Raw genomic sequence first — 18,268 nt, 5'->3', positions numbered from 1 at the left:
ATTGTTTCTTGGGGTTCCAAATTCTCCCTACTTTCTAAAGGCTGACACCAACACCACCACTTTCAAAGCAAACCTATACTTCGTGGAACTGCAGAATATCAGAGATGGAAGGGAGCTGGGGTGTCCCAGACATCTGTTGCACCTGTGCTGATGGTCCGCCTTACCTGTTCATTTGCTGAGGAACCTTGTTAGATGAGTGCATTGTGGTCTTTCTGAACAGCAAATGCACCATGTTTCCCACCATTAAAAAGCAGACAGAAAAATGAGGAAGGACACACTAAGGGAACTAAACCTATTGCCCAACTGCTAGGCATGCAGCCCTGTGCTGAGAGCACTGGTCAGCCACCCCTTCAGTTCTCAGACACCCGGCAGGGGGTGTCATTCTGAAGGATGAGCAGGGCAAGCCTTGGAGCAGGTCTCTATGCCCACTCAGCACTGGAGCCAAAGCTGGAACTCGGGTCTGTCTGCCACCAAAACCCATGCTCCTCCCACTTCCCATCCAGGTAGCTCTAGGTCAGAACAGTGAAACACAAGGGCAATTCTAGTATTCAAATAAAATTCCGTACAGAATGTAGTCTTTTTTTACTGGAGCCTGCTATTGCTAAAGGTACAGTGACCTTGACGGTAAGATGAGGTGAAGGCTCCCCTTCCATGTGCCTCTTCTCTGCAGACACCCTCCCTCCGGGGCTCACCTTGCTCCTGACGGTGTCCCAGGTTTTCTCCACAGCTTCAGCCAGTGACCTGGCTGAACTCCAGCTCTGACTCCGTACTCCCACCCAAGTAGGTCAGGGTGAGGCGGAGCAGGGTGCCTCATTCAACAGGCTCACACGGTTGGAGGGCAATTCATGAGCCGGCTGCAAGTACCTCACCTTCGGGGGGTGTGGAGGACATGGAGCAGCCGGAGAAGTGAGGCCAGGGACACTAACTGCAGGGCAGCAGGTAGTGGCTCTCTGAGGTCCCAAGGAAGGGGAGACGAAGTGGAAGAGAACACCCTGGAGAGGGCAGGGGCACTTCCTGGAATTTAGCTCCAAGAAGGGGCTCCTAATTCAGGCTGTGTCCATCCTGAGGCTGCAACACACTTGATGAGGACAACAGAATGTAAACATGACAACTCGGGTGGGCATCTTAGGCACTGAGCTTGTCCTGCTCCTCTCTGAAATGCCATGCAGTCCAGGTCTGGAGAGCCAAGGACATGAGACATAATTTCTCGGTCAAGCTTGGTCCACTCTGGCCAAGAGACCTGACTTTGGAGAAGCAGCTTTGAGAGCAGGCATGTCCCATGACAGCATTTTCAAAAGATTCATGATAAACCCCAAACACCCCTGGCTCCCATGTGCCATGCGACTATTGATAATGACATTCGTCTTGAGCCCACTTCCCTTTGCAGCTGCCTTGTCACCAGCTGAGGAAAGCATTATTTGATTTTTATGTATTCTAAGACATTCAAAAGTCCTGACAGAGGACAAGCTCTGACTTCCAGAGCTGGTTGATAATCTGTGGCTCACCTCGCCATGGCCTGCAGGAATTTTAAACTCTGATCACGTTTCTTTCTGTTGGTACTGCCAGACCGGGCAGTCCCAAATCTTCCAGTTAACCCTCCTATGAACTCTCCTCCGTTCCCAAATGAAAACGAAGTCTTCTTTGGGACTTGCAGACTAGAAATTTCCCCTGTTCTGTAATACAATTCTCATCAGATTTCTGTCCAGAGAGCAGCTATTTAAGACATCTGAACTTCAGCTGTACAATTGAAGTCTTTTTTGCAAATCTGACCATCTGCCATCCTTTGTCCTCCTCTGAACCTCCCATGAACTCGGTGGCACAGCTGAGTGTGCACTGCTCGATACAAGGGCATGTTATTTTTATACACACATATCTGCATATCTGAGTAAGAAAGCCCTGTCATCGGTCGGATCAAGTCCGCTAAGGCAAACCAAAAGGACCTTGGGCAGAACGCCCTTTTGGGGCCCCTTGAAGTGGAGGCCCATGAAAGGTGCCGCGTGTCCCTCTGCCTGTTTCCAGGCTCGCCTACCCCAGAACACAGCGAAGGCTGAGGAGCCGCTGCGGGGGAAGCCTGCTCGGGTGTGGAGAGAAACACGAGTCTGGGACAACCTGCTCTGAACCGCTGTTTCCTCCTAGAAGGGAGGTGCTCTGTGCACCTGAGCGTCCAAAGCAGAAAAGCAGTGATCCCGCAACACCCTGGGACTGGGTCCCCGTCACAGCCCGTCAGGAGCAGAGAACTGTAGGAAGAGTGGCGTTCACCCTCTGCATGCAGTACCCGGTGGCAAGCAAGGACCTTCCCCTTCTCTCGCATCTCTGATACCACCTTTTTCTTTATTCCACTGCGAAGTATGTCTCAGGGGAGGCACAGAAGAGAAGCAGAAGCAAGAACACCGTGAAGATTTTCCAAAAGAAGCGTTTCTGGCCGAAGACAGCTCCTTCTGGAAACCACAGCACAGAGCTTCCGGGGGCTCTGCGGCTGCGGCAGAGGCGCTGGGGGCGTCAGCGCAGGCAAGCTTGCTTTCTTTTTCTTTGATGGGGACTGTATACATTTTGATGTGGATGGCTGGCTATTCCTTTTGAAAAATAACCTCTTTCAAGCTTCCTCCCTGGCAAGACAGTTTGGGACTGAGACTTCTCAGGGTCCATCCCGACATTCCAAAACCTCCGCAGGAGACACCTCACCCAGCAGGACACTGCTGCCGAGGGCCTGACACCAGCAACCACTGCCCCGCTAGGAAGTTCTGGCCCCGTCTATGGGTAAGCAGCCACAAGTGTTGCATCAGACAGTGAAACATTTGGTCCAAGACTGCTCGCGTTTTCCACAGAAGCACTGAGGAAATACACTATTCCGACCAAGACAGACTCTTCTGGAGTATTCCTGGGAGGGGGCGTGAATCTGGCAGACCATATGGATGCTGGTACTGGGTGCCTTTTTTTCAATTTACAAAAGCCATTCTCCTCCTTCCAGTTGCACAAGTCGCCCCGCTCAAGAGTTCTGGGCTAATGCAGGCAAACCGACACTTCTCCATCAAAATCTGTCATCGTCTAACACCAGACCTTCTGTTTCTCCTGCATCAGGTTACCACCGTTCTCACTCAACATCCACTTCTATAGCATAGACACCAAACTACACAGCGCTCTTTAGTGGATACATAATCATGGAATGCCACCAATTTCCTGCTTAAGGCTAGAAATCCCAAAAAGAGTATCCTAATCCAATCTCTTCCAAGCCCAAAGCAGAAAACGCGGCACTGAGTATCCAGTCTTGCCCAGAGTCACATCAGTCCGCGGCCAGGCTGGTGACACGGAGGCCTCTGGACTGCCGGGCCAGGTCTAGTTGAGGAGGAGGCAAGCCTGGGGGAGAGGCTTAGAGAGGAGGATGTGATGGGTCCCCAGAGGATCTCAGTGGCTGGGCAGCCGGGGTCAAAGGACCTCAGGTTCTAAGCACCTTTCACCAGCCCACGTAAAGAGTCCATGCTTCCCTCCACGACCCCATATCTGACTTAGCACATTCACAAAAACACCCCTGTTCTACAAGTCACCCGTCCTCATGCTCAGATGATCCACAAACACGCGTGGAGCATGACTCTTGCGCTGATGGCACAACCTCCTCTTTTACAGGCATTTTTCATACCTTAAAATGTGTCTTATTTCCTCACCTGGCTGCTTTGCTGAACTATCAAGACACGTCCCCTGAGCTGATGGATCTTCCCTCTCTGCCAAGGCGATGGGCGCTATAAAGCAGCGCGATTATGCACAGGCCTGAACGCAGAGTTCCACCCGTGCGATGCTCCTCTTAACGCCTAGTGAGACAAATAAATAATGTGCAAGTTTTAGAGACTGAAAAGTGTAAAAAAGGTGATTATACACTACCCTCTACATTCCTGCACAAGGTGCCATAAATTAAATCTCATTTTCCCAAAGAAACGATGCCATGCTGGGACTTCATAAAGGCAATACACGCAGAATGCAGAAAGCAGGGCTACCGAAGGGCACAGAGTAAAGGGCAGGGGTCAGTCCCTGCACATCCTGACCGCCTCCTCCCCGCCGCGACCCGCAGCCCTCCCTGGAATGTCCCGTCTCGGCTCGCAATTTTTTACAGAAGTGATCACAAGTCCCAAATTTTGAAGAAAAGCATAAATGATGTTTCTATATACTATTTAATAGAAAGCCTTCTAATGAGTATCTGAATTAATGAACCAGACAACACAGCAAAAATAAAAATCCTATACAAGTGAAAGTGATAACACTCCATTCCCATTGCTTCTCCCCCAATTTTCTCCCGGTGAGAAGAATACCATTTAGATCAAGGAACTCTGGGGGACTTCCGGACATTTCCACAGCATTTGCAGTGGAACGCTTGGGGAAACAGTACCGCTTTTTGAGAAAGTGATCTGGTTTGCATTCTTTTTTACTTTAAATTTCCCAATGCAAATACTCACACTAGGCAGAAAGCTTTTTATTGCATGACGGTCAAATGTAGCTAAGTTTTCCCCTAACTTTTCAAACACAAGTCTCTCCCCTCACCCGAGTCCAGCGCCTCTGGGGTGCAGGAGGTGGATGGGACCTAGGCCGGAGCATCCCTTTTACCTTTAGTCATCCATCCTGAAAACTTCTTCAGAACCAAACAGAAGTAAGGCGCGAGGGGGCTCAAACACCCCAGCATCCACCCAGACGTGCGCTCCCTTGCTAAGTGGCATCCTGGTTTAAGGTCTTGCGAGCAGGGGACCCTGGAACTTCCCCTCCTGCCCCAGCTCTGGCACCGCCATGCCCCCTCCCTGGCATGCCACCCCCTCCTTAATTAGAAAGCTCCTGGCATCCGCCTCGTCCATTAAGAATTTCCTGACTAAGAGAGAACAAGTAGCAACCTCTCCTCAGACCATTTCACCACTCCTCAGCCTTCTGGAAGAATCACTTTGCCTGTTAATTTACACCTACTCCTTTGCCAGCAAAATAACAACACAGATATATGCAACCTCGGGAATCGGATTTTTCACTTGGCAGAAACCTTCCTGAAGGCTGAAGCTTAACTCCTTATTCTCTGGTCCTAATCACAGTTCACATTTATCGAATGCCAGGCAATGTTCTAAACGTATTTCACATATTTAATCCTCAACACAGCCTACAAAGTGGGCACTGTTAGTTTCCCCACTTTTTAAATGGGGAAACTGAGGCACGGGGCTGCAGATGGTCATGCACACAGACGTCCTGAAATGTATCCTCTACAGAGGTTTACTTAGTTCTTGCATCTCTCTTTAGGTGGTTCTGTCCCCTTCCTTGCTGCCAGAGCCTCAGCTATCACTTCTCCCCATTGGTGGGAGCCCCACCGCTGCAGTCTAACTTGCCACTCTCCATCTGCAGCCAGCTGCAGAGATAACCAAGCGGGCCCAAAATGATAGGCCAGAGGCCCCCACCCTTTCCCATCCCAACAAGTAAACGGGCTCCGGGACAGCAATTGCTTCAGTTCCACTGAAAAGATATCTTTTGAGCATCTACTCAAAACCAGGCACTGCCCCAGGTACAGGAGCCAGAAGGACGAACGTGCCCCAGGCCTGTCCTCAGGGAACACGCAGTCCAATGGGCGGCTCAGGGCTCCGTTGGCCTGTTCCAGGTTTCAGCAGTTTTACAGATGCCCACTATTCCAAGAGATCCTGGGAGCAGGCTGGGGAAGTCCCACCCAGACCTAGTGAATCAGATCTGCCTTTCAGGGAGACCCCCAGGGGAGGATTTGTATGTAGACACTGATCTAGACAGTTTAAAGACACCTGAAGTTTGACTTTTGGACATGAAAGGTACTATTACATCATGCAAATTATTTAACTTACACACTTACTGAAATGAAAATCTTTCCTCTATTGTTACTGCCTGCCCCTATTGCCACATCTGTCCAACCATATGTGCGTACCTACCTCTATGCTTTTTAGATAGTGATGAAGGAGTAATACTAATAACGAAGAGGAATACGGCCAAATTCACCCGATATGCACAGTACAATGGAATTGTCTCCTGTTTTGTGTGCTACGTTTCCAGAAACAAAATACTACATGGCTAGTCTTGTCCCTCGGTTTAGCTTTATATTTGGTAGTGTGCAGTGTGCATCTGTGGGTGCAGGCCCCTGGTGAGGTCTAGACCCAGCAGGGTTACAGCCCTCAGGCCACAGAACTTTCAAGGAGGCTCTGCCCATGCCCACACGCATAACAGAGTGGGCCGTGCAGTTCTGTTAGCTCAGGGCAATTCCAGGGGCAGGGAGGAGAACCACCGCTCCTGAGTCATCACTCAGTTGAATTTGGGGCTGTGCTGCTGCTCCCACAAAGCATCAGTGTGGAGAGAACGTTCCTCTCCCTCTTGCTCCCAATGCCTCTCCAGGACAAAATGGTATTTCCTTCCCACATGGGCACAGCCTCAGCTGGAAAGAGACCTCCGCAGGGGCGTGTGGGTGCGGTGGGGGGAAGCGGAGCCTCTCAGCTCCAAACCCCCACCAACTCAAACGCAGGAACTCCCTTGCAGATCCTCAAGGCAGAACAGGTAACAGGCAGCTGCAGCAAGAAGTGCTATGAGTCTGTGCAGAGCGTGTTCTCCTCCCAGCCACTGACCACCCCGCTCAAAGTCACCTGAGACAGCGAAGGTGCCGATGGCCTGGCCTTGATCACCAGACCACAGTCCTGAGACAGTCCTTCAGTAACCAGGCCTGAACCCCGGCGCAAATTGCATCTGATAATCTCCCAAAATTCTGGTTCCATCAAACTCTGGGACGAGCAAGACATTCTTCCCAGTTCAATACAGATCACTCAAAGAATTAATGAGTGTTCCTGCCTAGTGTCTCCCAAAACTGCCCTCTGGGAAAAAGAAATGTCTTCCAACAAAAGTTTTTTTTAAAAAGCAAACTGGCTGCTAAAAATTTGAGGTTATACATTTATGAGGGATGCGTTATACAATTACAATTACAGATTAGCCCCTACTTCACATAGTAAAATACATAAAAACATAAAATCAGGTTCATGAGAATTCTTCTCAAATACTAACATTAGTGGTAATATCTGTAACTTACAAAAGAATTTTTAAAAGATTCTAAATTAAGTACTCTGAGTTCTTACGATAAATTTATTTTTACTGAGAAATGTAGTAAATAAAAGTTGACAAGAAACAAGGGCAGATAATCTGTGCATTGTTTCAATAAACCAGGCAATTTGTCTCCTTCTAGTTCTGTTCTATGCTCCTGTTCTGTAGAATCAATTTCCTTAATTTACAATTGTTTTAAGAATAATATACACAGACTTCTTAAAGAATATTTATTTCCTAAGCAGAAAAGAAAACATTCATAACACTATTCAAGCAAGGTTTAAATTTATGTAAAATCCATTCAACCTTTTCAAGGAGGACCACTCAGTGGTATCATCGCTATTGCTAATCTTACATTTTCAATACTCTGTTCAATTTTAATCCATCAGACTTGAGAGTCCAAAAATTAATATTTCTATGACAGAACTGTTTCTCTCTCTTCCTCCCACAAACCCTTAACTCTGAAAGAGAAGGCTCACCTTTCAGATGGAATCTTCCTCAAATCATACGGAATAAAATAAAACTCAAAAAAAGTCAAAATGCTAAAATTAACAAGTGTTTGGCCCATCTCTGAAAAATCACACACAGCCTGAGCAGCACGTGAGGTCAGCTAAGGACAGAGCTACCCTGGTTTGCAGGGCAGCAAACCACACGGGGAACTCCCACAGGTCTTGCCCCATTCGCCTTCTCGGGAATCATGACAAAGAATACTGCCCGCTTCAGTCAGAAACCCTCAAATCATGGCAAAAAGAAACCTCTACCCCCACCCCCGCCTGCCTTTGTCCAAACCAGTCTGGACAGAGGATCATCCCCATCCCCTCGTCCAGCGAACCTGAAATTCAGGACACAAAGTCGGGGGCAGGTGGGCACGCAGGCCAGCGCACCCAAACCAGCAGTGTTTGCAAACTGCAAGTCGCCACCAGGATTTTTTGTAAGATAACAGCCGAGCATAAAAATTATCAGAGTGCACTGCAGGTACTATGAACAAGCAGTGTTTCATGATAATCTTCATTTTAATCTCTATATAAATATGTATGTCCCTGTGTGTGTACTTGATCACAGCGTAAATTTACTTCTGCTTGTAGACTACAGCCAGAGCAGTGTGAAAGGCGCCACCGCCGGGAGAAGCGCTGTGTGGGCACCTGTACCCCTGTCCCGAGCGCAGCCTGAAGAAGGGCTTCCCGAAGCCTGGGCTTCCAGAACCCTGTGCTGAGGGCACGGTGGAGAGGCTGCCAGCTGGGCTCTGAAACCAAAGTGCCTGTGTCCTTCTGAAGGAGGCACAAGACGGGCTCACCGGGGAGCAGATGGGCAGCTGTACCAGTCATCCTCCCTGCAAGAAGTCACGGAGACCAGGGCCCTTCTCAAAGCTAAGCTACGTGGCAGGGGAGAACGAGATGCCACATGTTTAAAGAGCTTTATAAATTAGAAATCAGGATGAGGCATATGCTGGTAGTCCTGATGCTCAAAGATGAAATCCTGGGCAATCCAGGCATAAACTCTCAACAACAGAACAGGACAAGCTGGCACAGTGGTACATTAGCTACAGAGTATGTGAGAAGAAGTTATAATTTTACCCCTTTTGTGAAAGGGCCTAATAACCAACCCAGGGAAAACTTGACATACCAATACTCTAATTTCAACAGGACCAGATTATTCCAAAAATACAAATGTCAAAGGCACTCAGTCACAGCATGATTAGTATCAAAGTACAAAACGTGATACATATTTGTACCAAAAAGCAAAATAAACCCCAAATCAAGATGCCAGGACAGAATTACAAAAGAAATTTGAAATAATTTAGTTTTATTCCCACCTGCCAAAATGTTCTATTTTGCTCATAGATATTCCTCCTTTAAAACATCCTGTTGTTTTACTCATTATAAAAAATATTCATTTAACAAATATTTCTTGAGCACTATCTTAGTTCTCATACACAGCATATGCAGTGCTGCATACAGCAGTGAACAAAACAGTCCAATTTTAACAGTGTTTTCTTTCTGTGCAAATATACCTATATCTTATTAAGATAATACTCAATACAGAAAATCACATCCAGATTTTTTCAAAATTTTAACAATAAAGTTTTTCCCATAAGATCAAATGTTCTTTAAAAATAACGTTTTTATTGGCTACATAATATTCCATTGTGGATGCTGTCATAATTTACCAAAAGACATTTCTAAATGCTTAGTACAACACAAAAGAGAGAGAGAGTTAAATATATCACGTTAGACCCTCATATAGGACCTTAAGGAATATACAATCTTACCAACTCACAGACCAAGGCAGTGGACGTCAACAGGCACACCTCCACCGTGTGCCACATGAAACTCTAATTTGTAAATCTCCCTTTATAAGCCCCACTCCCTCTTTGATCCAAGAGAACATTGTCTGCACAGAACAATACGTTTTCATTTCAATTTCCCTTCTTTTCAGGAAAGGAAATGTTTGCACTTCAAAGGATTTCTTTGAAGAGCAGCCCTCGGTCCTGGCCCGTCCAGGTTAGGAGTTACGTGGCCTCAGCGGGGAGTCCACAGACTGGGCGGCTGCCCACCACAGTCACTCTCAAGGCCAGTTCCTTCAAGGAGAGGGTCTGGGGCAGGAGAGGAAAAACAAACACATGGAAAAATACTTGAGGCTTTTGATCATGACCTTCAACAACACAGTGTACATTTACAGCTCAGGGAAACTGAGGTACACACGACGGGGAGCTGTGGACAATGCAATATCAGCTTCTAAGAATAAGATCATTCCAGAAACTAGACTCATTCAGCAAAAAACCCCTTCCAGGCCAGGAAACAGTGGAGCCCCTCCCAGTTATTTCTGGGGATAACCAAGGGGGCTGCTTCGATCAACGAAATGCAGAAGCAAGATCCACATTTCGCTTTGCACAACAGTTTTGAAACCTTCCCCTGGGGACTTCTGAGAAGCACAGTCGACAACAGAGAGCAAAATTCACCAGGGAACTGTGCCTCTTATTTCTCCACTGGCCCACTGGCAGGGGGCCAAGAGGGTCAACAAAAGGCAAGTCTAACCACCATATTAATAACCACGAGATATTCACCAAGAGGCCAGGGCTGTTTCTCTGGATCAACATCTCACGCCCAGCCTTACCCTCCGCTAAGTGGAGGAAGCCAGGGGTACATATCAGGCAAGAGGGGGCCTGCAGCATTTCTTTTCAAGTCTTGAACAAGTTCTGGGTAGTTAATAATGATCTCCGCCCTTCCCCACCTCGAGGTGGTTAAATGTGCCTGCTCAGGTGGGCGACCGCCCAAGTGGTGGGCAGGGGCCTGAAACACAGTCCATTCCAGACAGGGAGCCTTCCCTCCCTAGGCCTGAGGACTTGCTCGGGGTGCTGCCCTGGGCGTCTGGGCACAGGTCTGGATGACCAGTCACCCCGAGTAGAGGTCTTCCAACCACCTCCTGCAAGCCTTCACCTGGCCGAGCACCAGGCCTCTGTGCTGGAATCATGGATGGTTTTTATTTTCTTCTTTTACTTTTCTGTAGCTTCCAAATTTTTCAGAATGAGTAGTCTAACTTTTAGAAACATTTTTTCCTAAAGAGGCTTATGAGATAGAAAATTAGACCACCGTTTCTTTGAAAGGTCCTCTCCCACAAAAAAAAAATATATATATATATATGTGTGTGTGTGTGTGTACTTATATACGTATATATATCTGTAAAGGACATTATTTAGACAACTGAAAGTTAAATATGGACTTTGGACTAGATAACAATGTTGTAGCAATGTTAAATTTCCTGATTTTGATATCCTCCTGTGGCTATGTAAGACTATGTCCTTATTCTTAGGAAACACACGGTGAAGTACACAGGGGTAAACAAAAGGGCAGGACGTCTTCAACCTACTCTCAAATGGCTCAGGAAAAAATGCACATAGACGTGTGTGTAGATCGACTGATTGACAGAAGGAGCAAAATGTAAACAATGGGCAAATGTGAGAAAAGACTCCAGAGGAATTCCTTGTACTATTCCTACAACTTTTAAGTTTGAAATGTTATCTAAAAAAAGTTGAGAGAGAAAAGGGAAAAAGGAGAAAGGCAGGAAGGGGGGGGAGGTTTTCCCTGCTCTACCTGTCAGCGCCCCAGCTTCCTGGACGCTGCACACTGCGGGAGTCTCCCCAGGGCAGACGGGCCCTCGCCCCCACCCTGGCTTGGGCAGCCTCGACCCCAAGCTTTTCTTGAGGGTGTCAAAGAAGTGTCTTCCAAGGAAGGAGATACTGCCCCACCTCACCACACGGCAGAAACCAGCAGAGTAAAGATGTGGGGGCAAGACGGCTACGGCCACTGGTCTTAAGAAGGATGGAGTACTGAGGAGGAAGCCCACGGGCCCCCTGCAAAGGGTCCTCCCCAAGCAGGGACGGAGGCCGATGCGGAGACGACTGGATGTAGAGAAACGAAACAGGGCTCCCCGTGGCCTGGGCAGGAAGCTCCGCACCCAGCCCGGCTCTGGCGATGTGAATGCCAAACTACTGACCCAGAAAGAATGCAGCCCAGCCCATCACACACCGGCACCCGATCCTGGCCACTTCCCAGCACAGCTGTCCCACGGACACCAGAGCTCCAGCTGTGCCAGGAGCCCAGCGCTCTGCCGCTGGGGTGAACAGAGGAAGACCTGCGTTCAAAGACAGCGGAGAGAAACCAGGGCACGCAGCGGGGAAAGGCAGGGTGCTGTCCAGTGTGAGGCAGCCAGCCCCTGCACCTGCGGGACTTAGAAACAGAGGGCCGTGGGGGCTGAGGGTCTTCAGGTCCGGGTGCCGAATCCCAAAGCCTGGCGCTGCCCCATGCAGACGGCACGCCACAACAGGGTCCCAGGGGAGGCCGGAGGCCCAGGCCCAGTCTGGTGCCCACAGCCCCACAGCACCCTTGGTGGTTAGGACTCTGGAGCCAGGCCCCCTGGGTTCAAACCCTCACTCTCCCACTTACCACTACCTGTGTGCCTGCGGGCAACCTGCGTCACTTCTCAGTACCTCCACTTCCCCTCTCCACTTCCAATCAGAACAGTAGTGCCAACGTCCTCAGGCGTTGTGGGGATGAAATGAAAACATGAAGTGCTGAGCACACGGTGAGTACTAAGCGCTTGTGGTTCTCCATCTTACCCAGCCTTACCCTTCCTTCCTATTTGGGGTAACAGACTGGGTAACAGTACTTGGGATGCAGATAAGAAGACACAGAGAAAGAGAGCATTCCCAGCTGACCTTAAAAGATTAACTGGGGGTGGGGGTGAGGTCTTCACAGGTAGGAAGATGATAATCACAACTGGGCGTGAGGCAACAAGAATAAGACAATGTTTTGCTCCCTTCCTCTCTCACTGCTCCCCCCAGGCAGCATGCCCTACCCCACAGCCCCAGGGGATAAAACAAGGAGGAAAACAGAAATGGCCCTGAGTTTGTGGCTTTGGTTTTTAAACCCAAAGCTCTCAGGGTAATTTGGACAAGATGTCTGGGGGTCAGGATGACCATGATGAGGGTGGACACTCTCCCTAAACACCCATCTACACACGTGCACACACGCAGGCAAGCACTAACAACGGGGCTGTGAACTCTGCTCCCAGAGGTGCAAGGAGTAGCCAAACCCAAGGTGTGTGGGTCTGAGACCTAAGGGCACCTGCCCCCACACCCAGGAAGCAGCTCACTCCTAAAGAGCCCATGGCTTCAAGGTCATCCAGGCAATCAGCGCCAACATGGCCCCAGAGACTGGGGTTCCTGCCCCCACGTCGCCCGTCTCCACGGTGGCAAAAAGGCCACAGAATGCCTTCCATGACCTCAACTGTGAAAGGGCAGTGGTCAAGAGAGCCCTCCAGGTCTAAAGGGGACAACGGCACAGGAAAGAAGGGTCACAGATCCTGAACCCGGGTCAGCAGATGCCTCAGAGGTTCATTGTCCCCCCACACCTGGCGCTGCATCAGCACCCTGCAGTGCAGACCCAGTTCCAAGGAAACAGGACCATATTTCAACACCTTGGCAAAATGGGGTCGCAGAATACAGTGCTTAGTAAAATTATTTTTCTCCACATCTAAATCAAGGAACTGAGCGTTCTTTCCAGTATAACAGCGAACACTTATATTAAGCACTTACACGCCAGAAGCTGTGTTAAGAGCATAACTTGGATTACCTCATTTAAATCCTCCCAACTCTATCAGCTAGGCGCTAGCAGCCAACTACTATGCAGGCAATAAGAAAAGAATTTAAACATGGCTCTGAGAATTGTCTTAGAAAAGGCACTTATCCCCTAAGTGGAGGCAGCGCTGGGACCCGGCCCCTTGTGCAGGAGGGGCCCGTGGCATCTCCCTTGCGCCCCCAGTGCACGGCTCCTGAGGAGCTCAGCGTGGCCGTGTCAAGCAGAGGCTGCTCCCCGCAGCCCAGCGCCAGCTCTGTTCAATGGTCTCTACGACACAGCACCTGCTGTACGTGGGGCACTCGGCGAGAGTGTAGGACCAACAGGAAAATGGTTGGTTGTTCTCACAGTCCAGAACCTCACCTGAAAGAATATTCTGAAGAAAGCACTGCAGCAGGAATATGGACTGTTATGGAAACAAAACTGCCCGTGCCTTCTCTGTCTCCAGAAAAGGGAGCGGAAAGGTGACAATCCACTCAGGAAAAAGGGAGCGATGGCGTAGAAATAAACAGAGTCCCACTACGAAAAGGGACATTCCTTCTCCCACCTCCATACAAGCCCGCCTCACCGCAGCCTTCAGAGTCTCCCTGGGCTTGAGTTCTGGTTGCCGTTATCAGACTACTAGGCTGGTAACAGAAAGAACTTCTGTCACGAAAGAAATCTAAATTTATTATTTTAGTACCTTCATTCTTTCAAGAATACTATGGACTTCAGGTTTATTAGCTTCACTATCATGGGCAGAGAAGGAAGGCTTCCCAGATCTACAGACGGGTCAAGTCAACAAGGTTCAGAAAGTCTAAATGACACAGAGAGACAGCAGCCACACCAGGCCCGCGCAGCCTGAAGTGGGGCTGTTCCCAGCATTGGTACCAGCTGCTCTCAGCTCCTGGAAGCAGCAGCCTTCACTTCAGGGCAGACACCCTCAGGCTGCTCTGAGCTAAGAAGGCCCCTTCCCTCAGCCACACAGCTCCAACTCCAGTTTATGCAGAATGCTCACCAAACCCACCCGCTGGCAGTCCCCACCGCGAATGCCAACAGCCGGAGGGAAACAGTCAAATGAAAGGCACTGGCTGTGGCAGGATGGGTGAACCTTATGCCAGAATCTACTCCAATGTCCAGAAATGTCTTTCCTCCAGCCTGTGTTCCTGGGATGAATCAGTCTTGATCAATGGGTAAGGTAAACAGCTCCAGCCACGGCTCCGTCAATGCCGACGCATTCGCCTTCGGAGTGAAATGAACATGTTTAGTAGGCTACTGAATCGTTTTACCAATCTGCTCCCCATCCTTCTAGCAGATTCACAGGTGGCAAATGCACTAACCCTCTCGTAATAAACTATGACTCGCTTTGAACAACTGCAGGGTGGTTATTTTCAAAGCCGCTCTGGGGTTGAGGTTGGGGGGTGGGCGGGATTATGGAGAAAGAGAAAGAGAAGTCCCTCAAGTTTACCACAGGGCTGATAATCTGCCATTGAAGATGCTACCACTCTAGGCTTTTGACTGGAAGAGACCTAAACCTTGAGGTGGAGAGAACCTCGGCCTGGGATCCAATGTCAGTGATCTACAGCTCCGGAAGGCAAGAGTCCCGAAGGCCCAGGAATGAAAAAGCAGACACCCCATGGCTTTAGAACCCCAAGTGGCAGAGGGTCCCCATCCCAACAATGGGACAACCCCACAGCCAAGTTGCCCACTGGCGGGCGGCAGCAGGCACCCAGAGATCCCCAGGCTAGGGGTGAAAAGGTGAGAAAGGTGAAAAGGAAGGTCGCCATTCTGGAGCATGTGGCTGCAAGATGGTCATGCACCTAGGAAGGGCCCCCCAGAGAGCAGATCTAGTTCAGCCCTTAAAGAGGTAAGTGTCTTTAAAAAGTCAGTTGTGACTTTTAAAAAATCCTTCCCAACATTGCTCTCTCCTCAGCCTTCCTCATCTCGCAAACATGGTAACTCCACTCGACCTGAAATCATATTCCACCTCTTTCACATCTCACCTGGAATCCAGTGGCCAATCCTATTGAGTCTACCTGTAAAATCTACAGATAGAGGAGGTACATAAATCTACAGATGGAGCAGAATTCAACCACCTCGCATTGCTACCATTTCCATCCCAGTCCAAGCTGCCATCATCCCTCACCAAAATTACATATGGTCACTCTCTCTTGTGTAGAAATAACCTAGAGTTGGGTTTTATTCCAAAATTAGTTACAAGTCTCTGAACTGGTCTCCCTGCTTCCATGCCTGCCTCTCCCCCACCCACCCACCTTTTCTCCACTCAGCATTTGAAGTAATCCTTAAAAACTACCTAACAGCCTACAATGGTTCCCCACCCCACTCAAAGTAAAAGCAAAAACTTCATGGCCTATAAGATCTGCCCTCAACTGCAACAGATCACAGTGGAGAGAGCCCCCAGGCCTGAAAAGGTCAATCAAACAGGAAAACACTAGGGTCCCATCCACAGGTCCCTCTTGGAGTGAGGACCAAGAGCCAGGTGGAATGATGGACATCTCAGGAGACGCCTCTGGCCCAGAGGAAAATGTTTCTCTCCAGAACAAGGACACACTATTCCTGTTTGAAATTCCTTCCTAGGATTAATAAACCAATACCTCCAAATACATAGCTAATAATGAAAAGGGATTAATTCAATTAAACTTAATGCTGGGCCCTCCAACATAATTATGCATTTTTACTGGCCTTAGCAGAAAGAAACTGGACTAGAACAGTCAATAAACATGTATTTAATTCCACTAAAGAACAGAACCCTCTACCAAATATAATTAACACGTGCCCTAGAATTCATGCTGCCAAGGTCAGCAATCTTGTCTTCCAAGCCCTTTTTCCTCTAAAGCAAATAATTATATACATACGAGCACCCACGTGGCTCAAATCCAGATCTAACAACCGAGTACGTTTCTGATCTCTACAAAGTCTCGTCCTGTTTGTTTAGTCAAAACTCCTTTGACACCTTTTAAGCTTTATGTACAATGACTAAACATGACCTTAATATGCTAAACCTTTAAAAACTATTTTAATCCTTTGTTGCCTCTGTCCCCTAGATTTCTATTCTGATTGTGTGACTTAAGACCTTTTGTTTCAATGACAGAAGGGTGTGTTCATATAAAAATAATAATTTCCACTCAGACCAACTAAAAATATCAGGGGGTAAATGTATCACGGTTTCCTATTATCTGACCAAACAGAAAGGGCAACAAATGTTAAGATAAATCCTTAGTAAATTATAATTCAAATGAAACACAATCAGGAAATTCAGCCAGAGGCCAACATACACAGTTCTAAGGGTCAAACTTTACACAGCACGTTTTTAGGGAACTACATCTGGTACTGAAATCCAAAGCCTCTCCTCCTGGTTACTTACAAACCCAGCTCCAGGTTACTTCCAGACACGAGCGCCTGACTGTGGGTATTAGGTAGTATGGTTCTCTTCCTGAAGGCACATGTCTGGCTATCCTAATCATACAAGTCAAACACAACTCCTATCTGGTTCCCACACCCACTGAAAAGGGGAAGAGACTAAAATAGCACGCTGTGGTAGTACTACAGCGCAAACGCCGCCCGGTGTACACACCGGCTTTAGGAGGACTGCCAGACCTGCCTGGCCCAGGAAGTTTTCTACTACGCAGAAAGGAACATACGGAGAATAGGTTGTCTTTATTAAGCCAGAAGAACTTCCTCTCGCTCCAAACCATCTGGAAGGCTTGAAGAATCCAGCCTTTACAGGCCAATTCGGGTCACAAGGAAGCCCACCCAAAGGGGACTTCCCCGAAAAAACCCTGGAGATCCAGACAAGAGGTGCGGGCGGGCAGGGCGCGTCCCGGGGTCTAGGGAAGAAGAGAGGTGGGCGCCGCGGGTAGGGTGCGGGGGGTGCGCGGCGCTGTCCCCAGGCCGGCCACCTGCCGCGGGACCACCCTCCCGACCGCCGGGCGGGCTCCTCATCCGCGGCGGATGACACATCGCGGACCTCGTGGCGGGGCGGGGTTCCCAGCACCGCGCCATGTAAGGGAAGGTCTCCGGATGCGTCCTGGGCCGGCCCCAGTGCCCGCTCCACGCCCCCTGCCCAGGCCGACCACCCGGTGCGTGCCGGCGCCCGGGTCCCTGGCACGGCGCGCGGGGCCGGCATCCCCGAGGCGCCAGGTCGCCCACGCTTACTCACTCGGTGTTGCATCATGCACCACGCCGCGCCTTCAGGGAACCAAAATGGACTCCGGTGAAGGAGACAGCCACATGGGCACCGGCCCCGCGCGCACACCCCCGGGCCCGCCCTGCCCTCGCCCACCCTGGAAGATGCCAGCGACCCCGGCGCGGGACCCTCGCCGCTAGTCGCACCGCCTTCCCACGGCCCCACGCAGCCCTGGGTCCCCTCCAAGGTGACCCGGACCCGGGGAGCTGCCCTGGCGCCGGCGGAGACCGGGCACTCACCGAGCCGTCGGGCGGCAGGATGCCGGCAAGACTGGACGGACGGACGCGCAGGCGGCTGGGCTGACGGACGCTGGGCCGGAGGCGCGGCGCGGGGGCCGGGGCGGGAGTGCGCGCTGCGGTTAGCGGATGCCGGCTGGCCGCGTGCCCCGCCCGGCAGTTGACCGGCTGCTCACACCTGCCCGCGCCGACTGAATGGAGCGCGAGGGCGGGCAAGCTCCGGCGCCGGTTTCATCAGCCGCGCGCCCGGCACCCGCCCTCCGCCCGCCCCCGGCCTGGCAGCGCGGGCCGCTCGCTGCGTCACTGCCGCGCACCAATGCGAGCGCGGCGCGGCGGCCGGGCGCCCGGCGGCGCGGGGCGGGCCGGGGCGGCTTCCCGCGCGCCAGCCCCAGCCTCGGATGCCCAGCAGGCGGGCGGCGCCTGCCCACGTTTCCGCGGCCGCCCCGCCCGCTTGTTGCCATTTGTCCGCCAATCCGAGCCGGCGGCGGGCCCGCATCCTTTGGTCCAGGCAGCCCCAGCGGCGGGCTGACACCGATCGCGCAACCAGTTTTCCTTTCCCAAAATAAAAGATTTGGGAAGCACTTCAAGGATTTTTTAAAAATTATAATTTTTCATTTCTTTGTCATTGGATTATTTTCTTGCTATTCCCTTGC

General features: G+C 50.2%; 1 protein-coding gene across 6 annotated transcripts in view; it reads right to left on the bottom strand.

The window, feature by feature from the left end:
• SLC7A1 (solute carrier family 7 member 1) overlaps positions 1-17,920 on the bottom strand; it is a 79,180-nt gene extending 61,260 nt beyond the window's left edge. For 2 of the 6 annotated variants that reach the window (XM_046663642.1, XM_046663640.1), the window contains exons 1-2: positions 17,619-17,919; positions 3,660-3,803 (exon numbers count right to left, since the gene is read on the bottom strand). The gene's annotated coding sequence lies outside the window, so the exon portion shown is untranslated. Of the gene's footprint in view, positions 1-3,659; positions 3,804-4,590; positions 4,693-17,618 lie in introns of those variants that run through there. The other 4 variants (XM_046663646.1, XM_046663645.1, XM_046663647.1 and 1 more) reach the window with 3 other exon arrangements.
• Positions 17,921-18,268: the final 348 nt, after the last annotated feature.

The sequence above is a fragment of the Equus quagga genome, chromosome 6 (assembly GCF_021613505.1).
Source record: "Equus quagga isolate Etosha38 chromosome 6, UCLA_HA_Equagga_1.0, whole genome shotgun sequence".
Classification (NCBI taxonomy): domain Eukaryota; kingdom Metazoa; phylum Chordata; class Mammalia; order Perissodactyla; family Equidae; genus Equus; species Equus quagga.
This window is presented reverse-complemented; position numbering and strand designations above follow the sequence as displayed.